This window comes from Pristiophorus japonicus, chromosome 2 (assembly GCF_044704955.1).
Source record: "Pristiophorus japonicus isolate sPriJap1 chromosome 2, sPriJap1.hap1, whole genome shotgun sequence".
Lineage (NCBI taxonomy): Eukaryota > Metazoa > Chordata > Chondrichthyes > Pristiophoridae > Pristiophorus > Pristiophorus japonicus.
The window spans coordinates 104,140,880-104,161,826 of NC_091978.1; the positions used below are offsets into that span (position 1 = coordinate 104,140,880).

The window sequence follows — 20,947 nt, forward strand, 5'->3', positions numbered from 1 at the left end:
CCTCCTCCTTACTAGACCCCCCGACCCCTTTTATAACCGGAAGGTTGTTCGTGTCCTCCTTCGTGAATACCGAACCAAAGTACTTGTTCAATTGGTCCGCCATTTCTTTGTTCCCCGTTATGACTTCCCCTGATTCTGACTGCAGGGGACCTACATTTGTCTTTACTAACCTTTTTCTCTTTACATATCTATAGAAACTTTTGCAATCCGTCTTAATGTTCCCTGCAAGCTTCTTCTCATACTCCATTTTCCCTGCCCTAATCAAACCCTTTGTCCTCCTCTGCTGAGTTCTAAATTTCTCCCAGTCCCCAGGTTCGCTGCTATTTCTGGCCAATTTGTATGCCACTTCCTTGGCTTTAATACTATCCCTGATTTCCCTTGATAGCCACGGTTGAGCCACCTTCCCTTTTTTATTTCTATGCCAGACAGGAATGTACAATTGTTGTAGTTCATCCATGCGGTCTCTAAATGTCTGCCATTGCCCATCCACAGTCAACCCCTTAAGTATCATTCGCCAATCCATCTCAGCCAATTCACGCCTCATACCTTCAAAGTTAGCCTTCTTTAAGTTCTGGACCATGGTCTCTGAATTAACTGTTTCATTCTCCATCCTAATGCAGAATTCCACCATATTATGGTCACTCTTCCCCAAGGGGCCTCGCACAACGAGATTGCTAATTAATCCTTTCTCATTACATAACACCCAGTCTAAGATGGCCTCCCCCCTAGTTGGTTCCTCGACATATTGGTCTAAAAAACCATCCCTTATGCACTCCAGAAAATCCTCCTCCACCGTATTGCTTCCAGTTTGGTTAGCCCAATCTATGTGCATATTAAAGTCACCCATTATAACTGCTGCACCTTTATTGCACGCACCCCTAATTTCCTGTTTGATGCCCTCCCCAACATCACTACTACTGTTTGGAGGTCTGTACACAACTCCCACTAACGTTTTTTGCCCTTTGGTGTTCTGCAGCTCTACCCATATAGATTCCACATCATCCAAGCTAATGTCCTTCCTAACTATTGCCTTAATCTCCTCCTTAACCAGCAATGCTACCCCACCTCCTTTTCCTTTTATTCTATCCTTCCTGAATGTTGAATACCCCTGGATGTTGAGTTCCCAGCCCTGCTCATCCTGGAGCCACGTCTCCGTAATCCCAATCACATCATATTTGTTAACATCTATTTGCACAGTTAATTCATCCACCTTATTGCGGATACTCCTTGCATTAAGACACAAAGCCTTCAGGCTTGTTTTTTTAACACCCTCTGTCCTTTTAGAATTTTGCTGTACAATGGCCCTTTTTGTTCTTTGCCTTGGGTTTCTCTGCCCTCCACTTTTCCTCATCTCCTTTCTGTCTTTTGTTTTTGCCTCCTTTTTGTTTCCCTCTATCTCCCTGCATTGGTTCCCATCCCCCTGCCATATTAGTTTAACTCCTCCCCAACAGCACTAGCAAACACTCCCCCGAGGACATTGGTTCCGATTCTGCCCAGGTGCAGACCGTCCGGATTGTACTGGTCCCACCTCCCCCAGAACCGGTTCCAATGCCCCAGGAATTTGAATCCCTCCATGCTGCACCATTGCTCAAGCCACGTATTCATCTGAGCTATCCTGCGATTCCTACTCTGACTAGCAATTGGCACTGGTAGCAATCCCGAGATTACTACTTTTGAGGTCCTACTTTTTAATTTAGCTCCTAGCTCCTTAAATTCATTTCGTAGGAACTCATCCCTTTTTTTTACCTATGTCATTGGTACCAACGTGCACCACGACAACTGGCTGTTCTCCCTCCCTTTTTAGAATGTCCTCCACCCGCTCCGAGACATCCTTGACCCTTGCACCAGGGAGGCAACATACCATCCTGGAGTCTCGGTTGCGGCCGCAGAAACGCCTATCTATTCCCCTTACAATTGAATCCCCTATCACTATCGCTCGCCCACTCTTTTTCCTGCCCTCCTGTGCAACAGAGCCAGCCACGGTGCCATGAACTTGGCTGCTGCTGCCCTCCGCTGATGAGTCATCCCCCTCAACAGTACTCAAAGCAGTGTATCTGTTTTGCAGTGGGATGACCACAGGGGACCCCTGCACTACCTTCCTTGCACTACTCTTCCTGCTGGTCTTCCATTCCCTCGCTGGCTGTGGACCCTTCTCCTGCAGTAAGACCAACTCGCTACACGTGATACTCACGTCATTCTCAGCATCGTGGATGCTCCAGAGTGAATCCACCTTCAGCTCCAACTCCGCAACGCGGACCGTCAGTAGCCGGAGGTGGACACACTTCCCGCACATGTAGTCGTCAGGGACACTGGTGTTGTCCCCGTGTTCCCACATGGTACAGGAGGAGCATATCACGTGACCGAGCTGTCCTGCCATGACTTAACCCTTAGATACACTTAAATTGCCGACAACAATGTTAAAAGTTACTGACTAATAAAGAAAAAGAAAAACTACTCACCAATCAGCAGCCAATCACTTACCACGTTGGCTGTGACGTCACCTTTTGATTTCTTTCTACTTCTTTTTTGCCTTTTTTGCCTTCTCTCCCAGCTGGAGCTGCACAAGTCACGCCTCTCTCGACTCCCGCCTCTCTCGACGCTCCCCGGACTGCTGAGCCTTTTATAGGCCGCTGCCTCTCTCGACTCCCGCCTCTCTCGACGCTCCCCGGACTGCTGAGCCTTTTATAGGCCGCTGCCTCTCTCGACTCCCGCCTCTCTCGACGCTCCCCGGACTGCTGAGCCTTTTATAGGCCGCTGCCTCTCTCGACTCCCGCCTCTCTCGACGCTCCCCGGACTGCTGAGCCTTTTATAGGCCGCTGCCTCTCTCGACTCCCGCCTCTCTCGACGCTCCCCGGACTGCTGAGCCTTTTATAGGCCGCTGCCTCTCTCGACTCCCGCCTCTCTCGACGCTCCCCGGACTGCTGAGCCTTTTATAGGCCGCTGCCTCTCTCGACTCCCGCCTCTCTCGACGCTCCCCGGACTGCTGAGCCTTTTATAGGCCGCTGCCTCTCTCGACTCCCGCCTCTCTCGACGCTCCCCGGACTGCTGAGCCTTTTATAGGCCGCTGCCTCTCTCGACGCTCCCCGGACTGCTGAGCCTTTTATAAGCCGCTGCCTCTCTCGACGCTCCCCGGACTGCTGAGCCTTTTATAAGCCGCTGCCTCTCTCGACTCCCGCCTCTCTCGACGCTCCCCGGACTGCTGAGCCTTTTATAAGCCGCTGCCTCTCTCGACTCCCGCCTCTCTCGACGCTCCCCGGACTGCTGAGCCTTTTATAAGCCGCTGCCTCTCTCGACTCCCGCCTCTCTGGAAGAGTACAGAGATCTTGAAGGCTTAAAGGGCTGGAGATAATGAGCGGCGAAACCATCGAGGTATTTGAAGACAAGAATGAGAATTTTAAAATTAAGGCGTTGCTGGACTGGGAGCCAAAGTAGGTCCACAAGCACAGGGGTGATGGGATTAACATACGGGCAGCGGGATTTTGGATGATCCCAAGTTTATGTAGGGTGGAAAATGGGAGACCGGCTTGTAGAGCATTGGAATAGTCAAGTCTCGAGGTAACAAAGGCATGGATGAGGTTTTCACCAGCAGATGAGCTGAGGCAGGCATGAAGTCGGGCGATGTTACGGAAGTCGAAGTCGTCGATCTTGGTGATGGAGCGGATATGTGGTCGGAAGCTCATCTCGGGGCCAAATATGACACCAAGATTACGAATGGTCTGGTTCAGCCTTCAGACAGTTGCTATGGAATGGGATGGCAAAGGAACGGTGTTTGTGGTGGGCAATCAACCCAATATTTTCGTTGGAGGAAATTTCTGCTCATCCAGTGCTGGATGTCGGACAAGCAGTGTGACAAATCAGAGACGGAAACAAATCAGAGTACCTTCATTAACATTAATTGTTTGCTTGTGTGTAGTCGCAAAATGTTAATCGGGGCAAAATAATTCCTGATTTAAAATTGGAGTTTTGATGAGGGCAGAAAAAGCAGCCTTTTAAACTCGCTAAAAGCAGCTTATAAGAATATAAGAAATAGAAACAGGAGTAGGCCATACAGGCCATCGAGCCTGCTCCGCCATTCAATAAGATCATGGCTGATCTGATCATGGACTCGGCTCCACTTCCCCACCCACTCTCCATAAACCCTTATCCCCTTATCGTTTAAGAAACTGTCTATTTCTGTTTTAAATTTATTCAATCCCCCAGCTTCCACAGCTCTCTGAGGCAGTGAATTCCACAGATTTACAACCCTCCGAGAGAAGAAATTTCTCCTCATCTCTGTTTTAAATGGGCGGCCCCTTGTTCTAAGATCGTGCCCTCTAGTTCTGGTCCCCCATATCAGTGGAAACATCCTCTCTGCATCCACCTTGTCAAGCCCCCTCATAATCTTATATGTTTCGAATTCCCATATTCTTCTGAATTCCCATGAGTCGAGGCCCAACCTACTCAACCTTTCCTCATGTCAACCCCCTCATCCCCGGAATCAACCTAGTGAACTTTCTCTGAACTGCCTTCAAAGCAAGTATATCCTTTCGTAAATATGGAAACCAAAACTGCACGCAGTATTCCAGATGTGGCCTCACCAATACCTTACATAGCTGTAGCAAGACTTCCCTGCTTTTATACTCCATCCCCTTTGCAATAAAGGTCAAGATACCATTGGCCTTCCTGATCACTTGCTGTACCTGCATACTAGCCCTTTGTGTTTCATGCACAAGTACCCCCAGGTCCCGCTGTACTGCAGCATTTTGCAATCTTTCTCCATTTAAATAATAACTTGCTCTTTGATTTTTTTTTTTCTGCCAAAGTGCATGACCTCACACTTGCCAACATTATACTCCATCTGTCAAATTTTTGCCCACTCGCTTAGCCTGTTTATGTCCTTTTGCAGATTTTTTTGTGTCCTCACATATTGCTTTTCCTCCCATCTTTGTATCGTCAGCAAACTTGGCTAAGTTACACTCAGTCCCTTCTTCCAAGTCGTTAATGTAGATTGTAAATAGTTGGGGTCCCAGCACTGATCCCTGTGGCACCCCACTAGTTACTGATTGTCAACCCGAGAATGAACCATTTATCCCGACTCTCTATTTTCTGTTAGTTAGCCAATCCTCTATCCGTGCTATTATATTACTCCCAACCCCGTGAAATTTTATCTTGTGCAGTAACCTTTTATGTGGCACCTTGTCAAATGCCTTCTGGAAGTCCAAATACACCACATCCACTGGTTCCCCTTTATCCATCCTGTTTGTTACATCCTCAAAGAACTCCAGCAAATTTATCAAACATGATTTCCCCTTCATAAATCAATGCTGACTCTGCCTGACCAAATTTTGCTTATCCAAATGTCCTACTACTGCTTGTTTAATAATGGACTCCCAATATTTTCCCAACCACAGATGTTAGGCTAACTGGTCTATAGTTTCCTGCTTTTTGTCTGCCTCCTTTTTTAAATAGGAGCATAACATTTGCAATTTTCCAATCTGCTGGGACCTTCCCAGAATCCAGGGAATTTTGGTAAATTACAACCAATGCATCCACAATCCCTGCCGCTTCTTCTCTTAAGACCCTAGGATGCAAGCAATCGGGTCCGGGGGATTTATCTGCCTTTAGTCCCATTCTCTTACTGAGTACCACATCCTTACTGATTGTGATTGTATCAAGTTCCTACCCCCCCCTATAGCCCTTGACTATCCACTGTTGGGAATATTGTTAGTGTCCCCTCTACCGTAAAGACTGATACAAAGTATTTGTTCAGAGTTTCTGCCATCTCCATGTTCCCCATTACTAGTTCCTTGGTCTCGTCCTCTAAGGGACCAACATTTACTTCAGAAACATAGAAAATAGGTGCAAGAGTAGGCCATTCAGCCCTTCGAGCCTGCACCGCCATTCAATAAGATCATGGCTGATCATTCACTTCAGTACCCCTTTCCTGCTTTCTCGCCATATCCCTTGATCCCTTTAGCCGTAAGAACCATATCTAACTTCCTCTTGAATATATCCAATGAACTGGCATCAACAACTCTCCAGTAGAGAATTCCACAGGTTCACAATTCTCTGAGTGAAGAAGTTTCTCCTCATCTCGGTCCTAAATGGCTTACCCCTTATCCTTAGACTGACCCCTGGTTCTGGACTTCCCCAACATCGGGAATATTCTTCCTGCATCTAACCTGTCCAGTCCCGTCAGAATTTTATATGTTTCTATGAGATCCCCTCTCATTCTTCTTCTAAACTCCAGTGAATACAGGCCCAGTCGATCCAGTCTCTCAATAGCAAGAACATCCTTCCTCAGATTAGGAGACCAGAACTGAACACAATATTCCGGGTGAGGCCTCACCAAGGCCCTGTACAACTGCAGTAAGACCTCCCTGCTCTTATACTCAAATCCCCTAGCTATGAAGGCCAACATGCCGTTTGCCGCCTTCACTGCCTGCTGTACCTGCATGCAAACTTTCAATGACTGATGTACCATGACATCCAGGTCTCGTTGCACCTCCCCTTTTCCTAATCTGCCGTCATTCAGATAATATTCTGCCTTCATGTTTTTGCTACCAAAGTGGATAACCTCACATTTATCCACATTATACTGCATCTACCATGCATTTGCCCACTCACCTAACCTGTCCAAGTCACCCTGCAGCCTCTTAGCATCCTCCTCACAGCTCACACCGCCACCCAGCTTAGTGTCATCTGCAAACTTGGAGATGTTACACTCAATTCCTTCTTCTAAATCATTGATGTATATTGTAAATAGCTGGGTTCCCAGCACTGAGCCCTGCGGCACCCCACTAGTCACTGCCTGCCTTTCTGAAAAGGACCCGCTGATCCTGACTCTCTGCTTCCTGTCTGCCAACCAGTTCTTTGTCCACGTCAATACATTACCCCCAATACCATGTGCTTTAATTTTGCACACCAATCTCTTGTGTGGGACCTTGTCAAAAGCCTTTTGAAAGTCCAAATACACCACATCCACTGGTTCTCCGTTGTCCACTCTGCTAGTTACTTCCTCAAAAAATTCTAGAAGATTTGTCAAGCATGATTTCCCTTTCATAAATCCATGCTGACTTGGACCGATCCTGTCACTGCTTTCAAAATGCACTGCTATTTCATCCTTAATAATTGATTCCAACATTTTCCCCACGACCAATGTCAGGCTAACCGGTCTATAATTCCCTATTTTCTCTCTCCCTCCTTTTTTAAAAAGTGGAGTTACATTAGCTACCCTCCAGTCCATAGGAACTGATCCAGAGTCGATAGATTGTTAGAAAATGATCACCAATGCATCCACTATTTCTAGGACCACTTCCTTAAGTATTCTGGAATACCCTGGGGATTTATCGGCCTTCAATCCCATCAATTTCCCTAACACAATTTCCTGACTAATAAGGATTTCCTTCAGTTCCTCCTTCTCGCTAGATCCTCAGTCCCCTCTTTTCCTTTTTATATATCTGTAGAAACTCTTGCTATCTGTTTTTATATTTTGTGCTAGTTTACTTTCATAGTCTATCTTTCCTTTCTTAATAATTTTTTTCGTCGTTCTTTGCTGGTTTTTAAAAGCTTCCCAGTCTTCTGTCCTCCCACTAGTTTTGGCCACTTATTTTTAATTGGATACCGTCCTTTATTTCTTTAGTTAGCCTTGAATGGCTATCTTTTGTCTTCCACCCTTCCCTTCTCACTGGAATGTATTTTTCTTGAGAGTTGTGAAATATCTCATTAAATGTACATCACTGTTCATCAACCGTCTTACACTTTAATCTATTTTCCCTGTCCACTTTACCCAATTCTGCCCTCATACCTTCATAGTCTCCTTTATTTAAGCTTAGTACGCTGGTTAGGGATCCAACTTTCTCACCCTCCATCTGGATTTGAAATTCAATCATGCTATGATCACTCATTCCGAGGGGATCCTTTACTAGGGGATTGTTTATTAATCCTGTCTCATTACACAGGACTAGATCTAAGATAGCCTGCCCCCTGGTTGGTTCCGTTACATACTGCTCAAGGAACCCATCCCTTATGCACTCTATGAACTCCTCCTCAAGGCTATCCTGACCAATTTGATTTGTCCAATCAATTTGGAGGTATAAATCACCCATGATTATTGCTGTTCCCTTTTTACATGCCCCCATTATTTCCTGGTTTATGCTCCGACCAGCAGAGTTGTTTTAAATTTCTTGCCCTGCATACAGCCCACGGTTTTCTGGGTCAGATGTCTCCTGTTCCAATGGATTACAACACATTTCTAGTTGAAAAACATCTGAATCATACTGGCACCAGATTAAAAATATTTCAATATGTTAGGGCCACGATGTCAGACTGTAGCTATTTCGAAGCAGTGGTGAGCCCTATTTTGAAATGAGATGTATTTAATTTTTTTTTAAATACATTAAGGCAGGGATTCCCTAGCTTATCTTTGTAGGTCATGCCATGGCCTTGGGGGGGCACTTATAAAGTTTATTTCATGTTCCCATTAATTTCCCTTTATCTAAATCTGCTGATATAAACTGATCTTCGTGTTGTGATTTAAGATTTCTCCGCTAATGAGGCAACAGTATTGAAAGCAGCCCTGTCCAAACCCTCAGCCCACACGATTCAAACTGAACAAGCCAGCAAATAAATATAAGCACTAACATAACTAAAACCTGGGTTCTGAGGGCTGAGTTGACTAGGTTCAGAGGGCACGTGAGGCCTATTGGCTGCAGTTTGGGACACCTACCTTCATTATGATACTGATGATAAAATTATAGTACAGGTTGTATCTCTCCAGTCAGGCACCATTGGGACTTGACTGATGCCGGACCAGAGAATTTCCCGGACCATGGGAGATCACGCCGACCCTCGACCCTCGACTTACCGGGACAGCGCTCGGGCTCCTGAACGCCTCCGCCAAGGTCCAGCTGCAAAACTCTGGCCTCACTCCCTCTCTGTGCCGACACGACCTAGGGGGGGAACACCGAAAGCAGCGGGGATAAGAGGATCAGCCTTTCACCATGCTGAAATCTCAGGCTTCCCTCTCTTGCGGTGCTGGCATTTCGGCGCTCAGAATCTCCGTTTTTTTCAATCTTCGATGCCTCAGTCAACCGCCTGCCCATCCTTTCCCTTCCCTTTCCTTGCCCGGCCTGCTTACCTCCATGAACAGCGCGGGACGCCATCCCCGCCAGGAATGATGCCAGATCGGGGATGTTTCCAGACTGGAGAGGTACAACCTGTATATGCAGTTCGACTGCTAATTATGTCAAATTAAGGAGTACATGTCCTTGTCACAAGTTCCTGCTGCAAACTTGACTGGCCTGGATTCTAGATTTACAGGATTTCCAATCACTACAAGTACTATTCATTTGTTTTTGGCTTGCTGTAATTTTTACCTGCTAATTTGTTACCAACAGCTAAATCAACTAAAATTGTTTCTTCCTGATCAGTTAGCTTTGCTATAAATATAGATAATTACCATCATACACTTCAATATTTCTAAAACCACAATATCCCAGTCCTGGCAGTTTATGTCTCACAAGTGAGCATCTACTGTGGAAGCAAGTGTTGTGAATAAAGAAATCCAGCAAAGGAGACATCAACTGTACATTGGACTTTGCACTGTCCAAGTATTAACACTTCTTGCCACTTTAAAAAAAAACACACCCTCTAATTTTGCAAACCATAGCCCTTTCTCTATTTGTCCTTTCTCTTTACGATCCTTAAACTTTGCCACCACCCAATTACACGCTCACCTCTCCCCAGTCGAGTCTCTCGAATCAGGTTTCTGACCAGCTCACGGTGCCAAGACAGCCCTGTTCAAAGTCATCAATAATCTTGTGTGGCTGCAAACACAGCTCGCTGACTGCAGTCCCTCTGCTCCCTTTGCCACTGCCAATTTTGTTCTCCCCCATAGTTCCTCTCTGCAGCACTGATTTCTTGTGGTTACACTCAATCTGTCCCAACATAGGCAGAATGGGCTCGAGGGATTGAATGGCCCACTCCTGTTCATGTACTATAGAGGTGATTCTATGATTTGGTACTCCATACAGGCTCTGATTTTCTGCCCATTAATTTTAATAGTCTGATTGTATGCACGCAATTTATCAAAGGCACTCCTGCACCTGCTCATCACTGATGGAAGCATGGGGTCACGGAACCATCAGTTAACAGATCCCCACTTTCTGTCCATACACATTTGTGGTGTACCTTGGGGCTCCATCCATGATTCCTTCCTGATGAGCATCTCTGCTGCCACCAATGACTTCAGTATTGTTGTTCTACTGACTAGCATCAAATTGTGAATGAGTCAAAATAAGCAAAACTGGAGCCACCCTGTTCAACACTCTCCAGCACCAGCTTCGCTGTTAAAATTTAAAATTCTCATGCTTGTATTCAAATCCTTCCATGGCCTTGCCACTCCCTATCTCTCTCACCTGCTCCTTCATCCCTACAACCTTCCGGCAACTCTGCGATTCTTTAACTTTGGTCTTGTGCATCAGCCCCATTCCTTCGCCTCACCATTGGTGGCCCTGCCTTCATCCGTCTATCCCCTAAGCTCTGGAATTCCCTCCCTAAACCTCTTCACCTCTCCACCTCTCTCCTCTTTTAAGACTCGTCTTAAAACTTACCTCTTTGACTAAGCTTTTGGTTACCTGTCCTAATGTCTTCTCCTTTGGCTTGGTCTCAATATTTGTCTGATTACACTCCAATGAAGCACTTTGGGATATTTTGTAGGCGTTATTTTGTAGTGTCAGCCGTGGCTCAGTTGGCAACCTTGGAGTCAGAAGATTGTGGGTTCAAGTCCCACTCCAGAGACTTGAGCACAAAAATCTAGACTAACACTCCAGGGCAGTACTGAGAGAATGCTGCACTGTTGGAGGAGCTATCTGTCATCGAAACGTAGAAACATAGAAAATAGGTGCAGGAGCAGGCCATTCGGCCCTTCGAGCCTGCACCACCATTCACTGTGATCATGGCTGATCATGCAACTTCAGTACCCCACTGTGCCTTCTCTCCATACCCCCTGATTCCTTTAGCCATAGGGGCAATATCTAACTCCCTTTTGAATATATCCAGCGAACTGGATTCAACAACTTTCTGTGGTAAAGAATTCCATAGGTTCACAATTCTCTGGGTGAAAAAGTTTCTCCTCATCTCGGTCCTATATGGCTTACCCCTTATCCTTAGACTGTGACCCCTGGTTCTGGACTTCCCCAACATCGGGAACATTCTTCCTGCATCTAACCTGTCCAATTCCGTTAGAATTTTATATGCTTCTATGAGATCCCCTCTCATTCTTCTAAATTCCAGTGAATATAAGCCTAGTTGATCCAGCCTTTCTTCATATGTCAGTCCTGCCATCCTGGGAATCAGTCTGGTGAACTTTCGCTACATTCCCTCAATAGCAAGAATATCCTTCCTCAGATTAGGAGACCAAAACTGCACACAATATTCAAGGTGTGGTCTCACCAAGGCCCTGTACAACTGCAGCAAGACCTCCCTGTTCCTATACTCAAATCCTATCGCTGTGGAGGCCAACATGTAATTTGCTTTCTTTACTGCCTGCTGTACCTGTATGCCTACTTTCAATGACTGATGTACCATGACACCCAGGTCTCGTTGCACCTCCCCTTTTACTAATCTGTTACCATTCAGATAATCTTCCTTCCTGTTTTTGCCACTAAAGTGGATAATCTCACACTTATCCACATTATACTGCATCTGCCATGCATTTGCCTACTCACCTAACCTGCCCAAGTCACCCTGCAGCCTCTTAGCATCCTCCTCATAGCTCACACTGCCACCCAGCTTAGTGTCATCTGCAAACTTGGAGATATTGCACTCAATTCCTTCGTCCAAATCATTCATGTATATTGTAAATAGCTGGGGTCCCAGCACTGAGCCCTGCGGCACCCCACTAGTCACTGCCTGCCTTTCTGAAAAGGACCCGCTGATCCTGACTCTCTGCTTCCTGTCTGCCAACCAGTTCTCTGTCCACGTCAATTCATTACCCCCAATACCATGTGCTTTAATTTTGCACACTAATCTCTTGTGTGGGACCTTGTCAAAAGCCTTTTGAAAGTCCAAATACACCACATTCACTGGTTCCCCCTTGTCCACTCTACTAGTTACTTCCTCAAAAAATTCTAGAAGATTTGTCAAGCATGATTTCCCTTTCATAAATCCATGCTGACTTGGACCGATCCTGTCACTGCTTTCCAAATGCACTGCTATTTCGGATGAGACATTAAACCGAGGCTCCGTCTGCCCCCTCGTGGACATAAAAGATCCCATGGTACTATTTCAAAGAAGAAGAGGGGAGTTATCCCGGTATCTGGCCAATATTTGTCCCTCAATCAGCATGACTGTAACAGATTTATCTGGTCATTATCATACTACTGTCTGTGGGAGCTAGCTGTGTGCAAATTGGCTGCCACTTTTTCTACATTATAACAGTGACTTCACTTCAAAAGTATTTCATTGGGTATAAAGTGCTTGGGACCTCCTGAGGCTGTGAAAAGTGCCATATAAATGCAAATCTTTCACATAAATGGAAATAGTTGTTACTCTTGACTCCACAAACCTCCCTGGCTGCTGACTCAGGCCAAACTTACCTCTTTGACCAAGTTTAATGTTCAGACCTATCTTGAACTGAGCATTATACTGACATCTAATCTGTTGCTTTCTTCCATCTATGCCATTGCCTTAGGACAGCCTCACTCCACCACTGCTGAAACCATCACCCATTTGTTTATCCCCTCTGATTGATTGGATGCTGATCTTTCAAGAGTTGTACCACTAACCTTTAGCATTCACTTCTAAAACGTCTTTGCCTTGCTACTTATCTGCCTCTGCCCCATCTCTTTGACTGTGCCTTTAGTCTCTCAGATGAGAAGTTCAACTGAGGCACCGTCTGCTCTCTCAGGTGGACGTAAAAGATCCCATGTCACTATTTCAAAGAAGAGCAGGGGAGTTATCCCTGGTGTCCTGGTCAATATTTTTCCTTCAATCAATATAATAAAAACAGATTATCTGGTCATTATCACATTGCTGTCTGTGGGAGCTTTCTGAGCGCAAATTGGCTGCCGCGTTTTCTACATTACAACATTGACTACACTTTTTTTTTAAAAAAAGTACTTCATTGGTTGCAAAGCGCTTTGGGACATCTGGTGGTCGTGAAAGGTGCTATATAAATGCAAGTCTTTTTTCTTTCTCTCTCTTTCTTTGTTTCTCTCTTTCCCCTCTCCATGTTTTATTTCATTTTAAAATATGAGACACAGTATATAAATTATAGGATTTTAAACTCTAGGGGATCTGCAAGAGGCTCTCCAAAGCCATCATATTTCTACAAAAGCACGTTTTAATTCTCTGCTCCACTCCCACTCTGACTCTCAGTCCTTGGCCTCCTGCACTGTTCCAATGAAGCTCATCGCAAGCTCAAGGAACAGCACCTCATCTTTTGTTTAGGCACTTTACAGCCTTCTGGACTTGACGTCGAGTTCAACAATTTCAGACCATACCTTCTTCCCATATTTCTTTTCCCTTTTCTCCCTTTTTATTTCGCAACACCCCCTTTTTTTCTCTTTCCCATGGCAGCTTGTGATGATTCCACCATTCACACCCCATCTAGACTCATCTTTTTTTTCTTAATTTGTCCCATTACCGTCTAATTTTCACCCATCACCCCTTTTGTCTCTTAAATCTCTTCTGCCTTCCACCCTATCACAGACCTTCCCTTTTGTTCTTTTCTCCCCTCCTCCATTCACTGCCACTGCACTTCAGAATCTGTTACTTCACAAACTTTTACAGTTCTGACGAAGGGTCACAGACCTGAAACGTTAACTCTGTTCCTCTGCACAGATGTTGCTTGACTTGCTGAGATTTCCAGCATTTTTTGTTTTTATTTTATCATATTTCAAAGTTGATTCACTGCCACTTTTTTCACTTGCTGTATAATAATATAAAAAAAAGGTTTGTTGTAATGATAGCGCTGTTTTCCTTTAGATAGTTGACATCTTTTGAAACTTGGGACAGGGACTGGGAGTGTTTAAATATTTGCAAGCGATACTCCACATGGAAAAGTTTGAAAGTCACCAATATCACTTGAGTTGCTTCTGGAAAAGGGATGGATGCTGAAATAAACATTTCCATTTTCATTTTGTCTGTTATATTAATCCACACACTAACTTCTATTTAAAAACTGGCCTTTGAAATATCTTTGTTAATTGTGTATTTAGACAATTCACCATTTTTAATGATTTTAAGATTCTATTAAACATATATTTAAAAGATCAAAGAAGCTAAGATCACATTTCAGGACTCAGTAGTTTAAAAAAAAGTCAACCACGTATTAGTAAAATAAGATCTAATTTTAATAAATAACCAAGATGGTAAAACTCTGCCAGATTGAGAGATTTTCCCTCCAGACCTACTTTTTATAACTTTTTTTCTGCCCTATCCTACTATCTGTGATGTTTTGTGATCTGCTGCAACCTTTCCAGCATTAATGTTGAGATTGCATCAATCATGCATTTTGCTTCCCTCTCAGATAATTTATTTCTTCCAATAGTTTAGAATGAGTAAAGGTTGATCTTCGAATTAAAAAAAAAATTCCTGTGAGTAACATTTCTTGCTTTGAATGTGGAAACATCATCAAAATGTTGATTTTTTTTTAAATTTAAGAATCATTACAAAAAACGACTTTCAAATCTGAATGAAATAAAAGCTTCAACAAAGTACCAAACCATTTGAAGTAAATATTAAAGGATTGAGTGGTTATTTAAATAACTGCAGGGTAAAACTCCTTGAAATAAAAGCAAAAAAACGGCATCGCTAAAAATAGTGAACAAAAAGGAAACTGAGTTTTTAAAACTTTTGGAGTCTTAAGCGTACAAAAAAATGGATTAAACAAGAAAAACATTAAATGCAACAATTTTAAACAATTTAAAGTATTTTTGTTCTTTACCAGTTTTTAATAAAGTAAATAAACAGAGTGAATGAAAATATTGTGAGGAAACACTGAAATACTGGCAGTAAAGAAGTATAAAGGATGTCTTTATTTGACTTCTTGCTACATCAGCAAATAATTTAGCACGCTGCTTTACCTTGACCGAAGTAATCAGTAGTATTAAATACCCTGACGTACAGGTCTTCTAATTCTATACAGCCCAATGTTGTTCTTGGAAGTTAAGAAAATAAAAGAATGAAAATGATGCTATCTACTGGCCTTTGAAATATCTTTGTTAATTGTGCATTTGGAACAATTCGCCATTTTTAATAATTTTAACATTCTGTTAACTAAGTTCACATTTCAGGACTCAGTAGTTTACTTGTGCCATTTAACTCTGGATATTGCATTATTGGAAAAAGTATGCCATGAGTAAGCTGGTGTGGTGACTTAAGTACCCAAAGATTTTCTATAAATATATTAAGAGCAAGAGGATAACTAAAGAAAGGGTATGGTCTATTGGAGACCATGAGGGTAATCTGTGTGTGGAGGTGGAAGATGCGGGTATGGTTCTTAATGAATATTTTGCGTCTGTTTTCACAAAGTAAAGAGGCAATGTAGATATTGCTATCAGAAGAGTGTGAAATTCTGGGAGAGGAAGTATTGAGCAGTTTAGGAGCTTTGAAGGTGGGTAAGTCCCCAGGCCTGGATGAAATGCATCCCAGGCTGTTGAGCGAAGCAAAGGAGGAAATAGCAGAGGCCTTGACCATCATTTTCCAGTCCTCTTTGGATTCAGGCTTGGTGCCGTAGAACTGGAGGACTGCTAATGTGGTACCCTTGTTTAAGAAGGGCGAAAGGTGTTGTGTATCTGTAAAGCATGCACTGGCATGTTCCGCCACCAGGGAGTGCATCCCCTGAAGTCCCAAGGGATCCCAGCCTCCCTTGGGAGCACTGTATATAAGCCGGCCCCGAAGGCATGCTCCTCACTCTGGAGTGTCTTAATAAAGACTGCGGTCACTGTTACTTTAACCTCCCTGTGTGTAGTCTCATCTGTGTTAGGAACCCAACAACTGGTGACGAGTATACGAATCCAATGCAAAGATGCAGCAAACTGTGGGCATCCTGGAGAAGTTCTTGGAGGGTGAGGACTGGGAAGCCTATGTCGAACGGCTAGACCAGTACTTTGTAGCCAACGAGCTGGACGGAGAAGAAAGCGCTGCAAAAAGGTGAGCGGTTCTCCTCACGGTCTGCGGGGCACTGACATGTCTCATGAAGAATCTTCTGGCTCCGGTGAAACTCACAGATAAGTTGTATGAGGAGCTGTGTACGGGAGCATCTTAACCTGAGGGAGAGCATGCTGATGGCGAGGTATTGGTTCTACATGTGCCAGCGATCTGAAGGTTAGGAAGTGGCGAGCTACGTCGCCAAGCTAAGGCGACTTGCAGGACAATGTGAGTTTGATGGCTACCTGGAGCAGATACTCCGAGACTTTTTTGTACTGGGCATTGGCCATGAGACCAGCCTACAGAAACTTTTGACTGTAGAGACACCGACCCTCAGTAAGGCCATTGCGATAGCACAGACGTTTATATCCACCAGTGATAACACCAAACAAATCTCTCAACACACAAGTGCTAGCAATGTTCATAAATTACCCAGGTTCTGAACAAATTTCCTTCCCTTTTTGAGCCAGGCATTGGAAACTTTTCCGGGGCGAAGGTGCAAATTCACTTGGTCCCAGAGGCACGATCCAGTCACCACAAGGCGCGAGCGGTACCTAACATGATGAGGGAGAGAGTGGAAATCGAGCTGGACAATCTGCAACGTGAGGGCATCATCTCCCTAGTGGAATTCAGCGAATGGGCCAACCCGATTGTTGCAGTACTCAAAAGTGATGGCACGGTCAGGATTTGCGGCGATTATAAAGTAACTATTAATCGTTTCTCGCTACAGGACCAATATCCGCTACCTAAGGCAGACGACCTACTTGCGACGCTGGCAGGAAGCAAGACGTTCACCAAGCCCGACCTGACTTCGGCCTACATGACACAGGGCTTCACCTGCATCAACACGCACAAGGGACTGTTCATCTACAACAGATGCCCGTTTGAAATTCGGTCGGCTGCAGCGATCTTCCAGAGAAACATGGAAAGCCTACTCAAGTTGGTACCACGCATGGCGGTTTTTCAGGACGACATATTGGTTACGGGTCAGGACACCGTCGAGCACCTACAAAACCTGGAGGAGGTCCTCCTGCGACTGGATCACGTTGGGCTGCGGCTGAAGAGGTCGAAATGTGACTTCATGGCAATAGAAGTGGAGTTTTTGGGGGGAAAGATCGCGGCGGACAGCATTCGGCCCACAACCTCTGTCTTGGCGTCTATCAGGAACGCGCCCAAGCAACAGAACGTCACGGAGCTGTGGTCGTTCCTGGGACTCTTCAACTATTTTGGTAACTTCCCACCAGGGTTAAGCACCCTCTTAGAGCCCCGACATCTGTTATTGCGTAAAGGTGAGAACTGGGTATGGGGAAAAAAAACAAGTAATTGCTTTTGAGAAAGCCAGAAACATTTTATGCTCCAACAAGCTGCTTGTATTGTCTCACCCGTGTAAAAGACTTGTGCTAGCATGTGATGCGTCGTCGTACGGAGTCGGATGTGTATTACAACAAGCTAACGTTGCGGGGAAGTTGCAACCTGTCGCCTATGCCTCCAGGAGCTTGTCTAAGGCCGAGAGAGCCGACAGCATAATTGAGAAAGAGGCATTAGCATGTGTGTTCGGGGTAAAGAAAATGCATCAGTACCTGTTTGGCCTCACATTTGAGCTGGAAACCGATCACAAGCCCCTCATATCCCTGTTCGCTGAAAACAAGGGGATAATGCCTCAGCCCGCATACAAAGGTGGGCACTCATGCTATCAGCGTATAACTATACCATCCGCCACAGGCCAGGCACCGACAACTGTGCGGATGCTCTCAGTTGGCTACCATTGCCCATCACGGGGGTAGAAATGGCACAGCCTGCAAACTTGTTGATGGTGGCGCAGCCCGCAGACTTGTTGATGGTCATGGAAGCATTTGAAAATGATAAATCACCTGTCGCGACCCGCCAGATTAAGACTTGGACCAGCCAAGATCCTCTGCTGTCGCTAGTTACAAAAAAACTGTGCACTGCATGGGAGCTGGGCCAGCATCCCGTTGAAATGCAAAAGCCAATCAAGCCGTTCCAGTGGCGTAAGGACGAGCTGTCCATTTAGGCAGACTGCCTGTTGTGGGGTAACCGCATAGTGCTACTCAAAAAGGGCAGAGAGCCGTTCATCTCAGATCTCCACAGCACACACCCGGGTATAGTAATGATGAAAGCGATAGCCAGATTCCACGTGCGATGGCCCGGTATCAACTCTGACTTAGAGTCCTGTGTACGGCAATGCAGTGTGTGTGCTCAGTTGAGCAACGTGCCCAGAGAGGCACCACTAAGTTTGTGGTCCTGGCCCTCCAGACCATGGTTGAGGATCCATGTCGACTATGTGGGCCCGTTTCTCGGTAAAATGTTCCTGGTGGTGGTGGATGCTTTTTCAAAATGGATTGAAAGTGAAATAATGTCGGGAAGCACCGCCACTGCCATCATTGAAAGCCTGAGGGCCATGTTTGCCACCCACGACCTGCCTGACAATACTGGTCAGTGAAATGGGCCATGTTTCACCAGTGCCGAATTTAAAGAATTCATGACCTGCAATGGGATCAAACATGTCACCTTGGCCCCGTTTAAACCAGTCTCCAACGGGCAGGCCGAGCGGGCAGTACAAACAATGAAACAGAGCCTTAAACGAGTCACAGAAGGCTTACTCCAAATCCACCTGTCCCGAGTACTGCTCAGCTACCGCACGAGACCCCACTCGCTCACAGGGGTGCCCCCAGCTGAGCTACTCGTGAAAAGGACACTTAAAACCAGACTCTCGCTGGTTCACCCCAACCTGCATGATCAGGTAGAGAGCAGGTGGCAGCAACAAAAGGTAAACGATGGTCACATCACTGTGTCATGGGAAATTGATCTGAATGATCCTGTGTATGTGCTAAACTATGGACATGGTCCCAAGTGGATCGCGGACACGGTGATAGCTAAGGAAGGGAGTAGGGTGTTTGTAGTCAAACTAGACAATGGACAAATTTGCAGAAAGCACCTGGACCAAACAGACTGCCCTGAACAACCCACAGCAGACATCACCTTTTTCGAGCCCACAGCACACACCCGAAGGATAAACGACACCACCCCGGACCAGGAAATCGAACCCATCACGCCCAACAGCCCAACAAGGCCAGGCTCACCCAGCAGCCCTGCAGGACCAACAACATGCCAGCCTAGCAAGGACACAGCCAACACCAGAACAAACATTTGTACCGAGGCGGTCCACCAGGGAAAGAAAGGCTCCCGACCGCCTCACCTTGTAAATAGTTTTCACTTTGACTTTTGGGGGGAATGATGTTGTGTATCTGTAAAGCATGCACTCCCATGTTCCGCCACCAGGGAGCGCATCCCCTGAAGTCCCAAGGGATCCCAGCATCCCTTGGGAGCACTGTATATAAGCCGGCCTCTAAGGCCTGCTCCTCACTCTGGAGTGTCTTAATAAAGACCGAGATCACTGTTACTTTAACCTCCCTGTGTGCAGTCTCATCTGTGTTAGGAACACAGCAAAAGGAATAGGCCGAGTAATTACAGGCCTGTCAGCCTAACCTCAATGATGGGAAAATTATTGGAAAAAGTCCTGAAAGACAGGATAAATCTACATTCAGAAAGGCAAGGATTAATTAGGGACAGTCAGCACAGATTTGTTAAGGGAAGATCGTGATTGACTAACCTGATTGAATTTTTTGAGGAGGTAACCAGGAGGGTCGATGAGGGTAGTGCGTACTAAGGTCCCACATGGCAGATCGGTCACGAAGGTAAAAGCCCAAGGGATCCAGGGCAAAGTGGTAAGTTGGATCCAAAATTGACAGAGGTAGGAAGCAAAGGGTAATGGTTGATGGATGTTTTTGTGACTGTAAGGATGTTTCCAGTGCGGTTCCGCAGGGCACAGTACTGATTCCCTTGCTTTTTGTGGTATATATCAATGATCTAGATTTGAATTGAGGGGGTATGATTAAAAAGTTTGCAGATGAAACTAATATTGGCTGTGTGGTTGATAATGAAGAGGAAAGTCATGGACTGCAGGAGAATATCAATCTACTGGTCAGGTGGGCAGAACAGTGGCAAATGGAATTTAATGCGGAGAAGTGTGAGGTAATGCACTTGGGGAGGGCTAATAAGGAAAGGGTATACACATTAGGGGGTAGGCTACTTAGAAGTGGAGATGAACAAAGGGACCTTGGAATGCTTGGGCACAGATCCCTGAAAGTAGCAGGCCAGGTGCATAAGGTGGTTAAGAAAACATACAAAATACTTGCCTTTATTGGCCGAGGCATAGTATACAAGAGCAGGGAGATTATGCTTAAATTGTATAATTCACTGGTTAGGCCACAGCTGGAGTTCTGGTCGCCGTATTATAGGAAGGACGTGATTGCACGAGAGGGTGCAGAGGAGATTTATGAGGATGCTGCCTGGAATGGAGAATCTTAGCTATGAGGACAGATTGGATAGGCTGGGTTTGTTCTCATTGGAACATAGGAGGCTGAGAGGAGACCTCATTGAGGTGTATAAAATTTTGAGGGGCCTGGATATAGTGGATAGCAAGGGACTATTTCCCTTGGTGGTGTGGTCAATTACAAGGGGGCATAGGTTTAAGGTGGTTGGTGGAAGGTTTAGAGGGGATTTGAGGGGAGGCTTCTTCACGCAGAGGGTTATGGGAGTCTGGAACTCACTGCCTGGAAAGGTGGTAGAGGCAGAAAACCTCACCACATATAAAAGGTGCTTGCATGGGCATTTAAATTGTCATAACCTTCAGAGTTACGGAACTAGAGCTGGTAAGTGGGATTAGACTGGATAACTACTTGTTGGCTGGCGCAGATACGATGGTAAGTAAACTTCACGGCATCTACTACGA

At 45.4% G+C, this 20,947-nt stretch overlaps 1 protein-coding gene across 1 annotated transcript in view; it reads left to right on the forward strand.

Moving 5' to 3' along the window:
* The window catches only part of rusc2 (RUN and SH3 domain containing 2), a 254,883-nt gene that overhangs the window by 29,577 nt on the left and 204,359 nt on the right, over positions 1-20,947 (forward strand). The window lies entirely within an intron of this gene.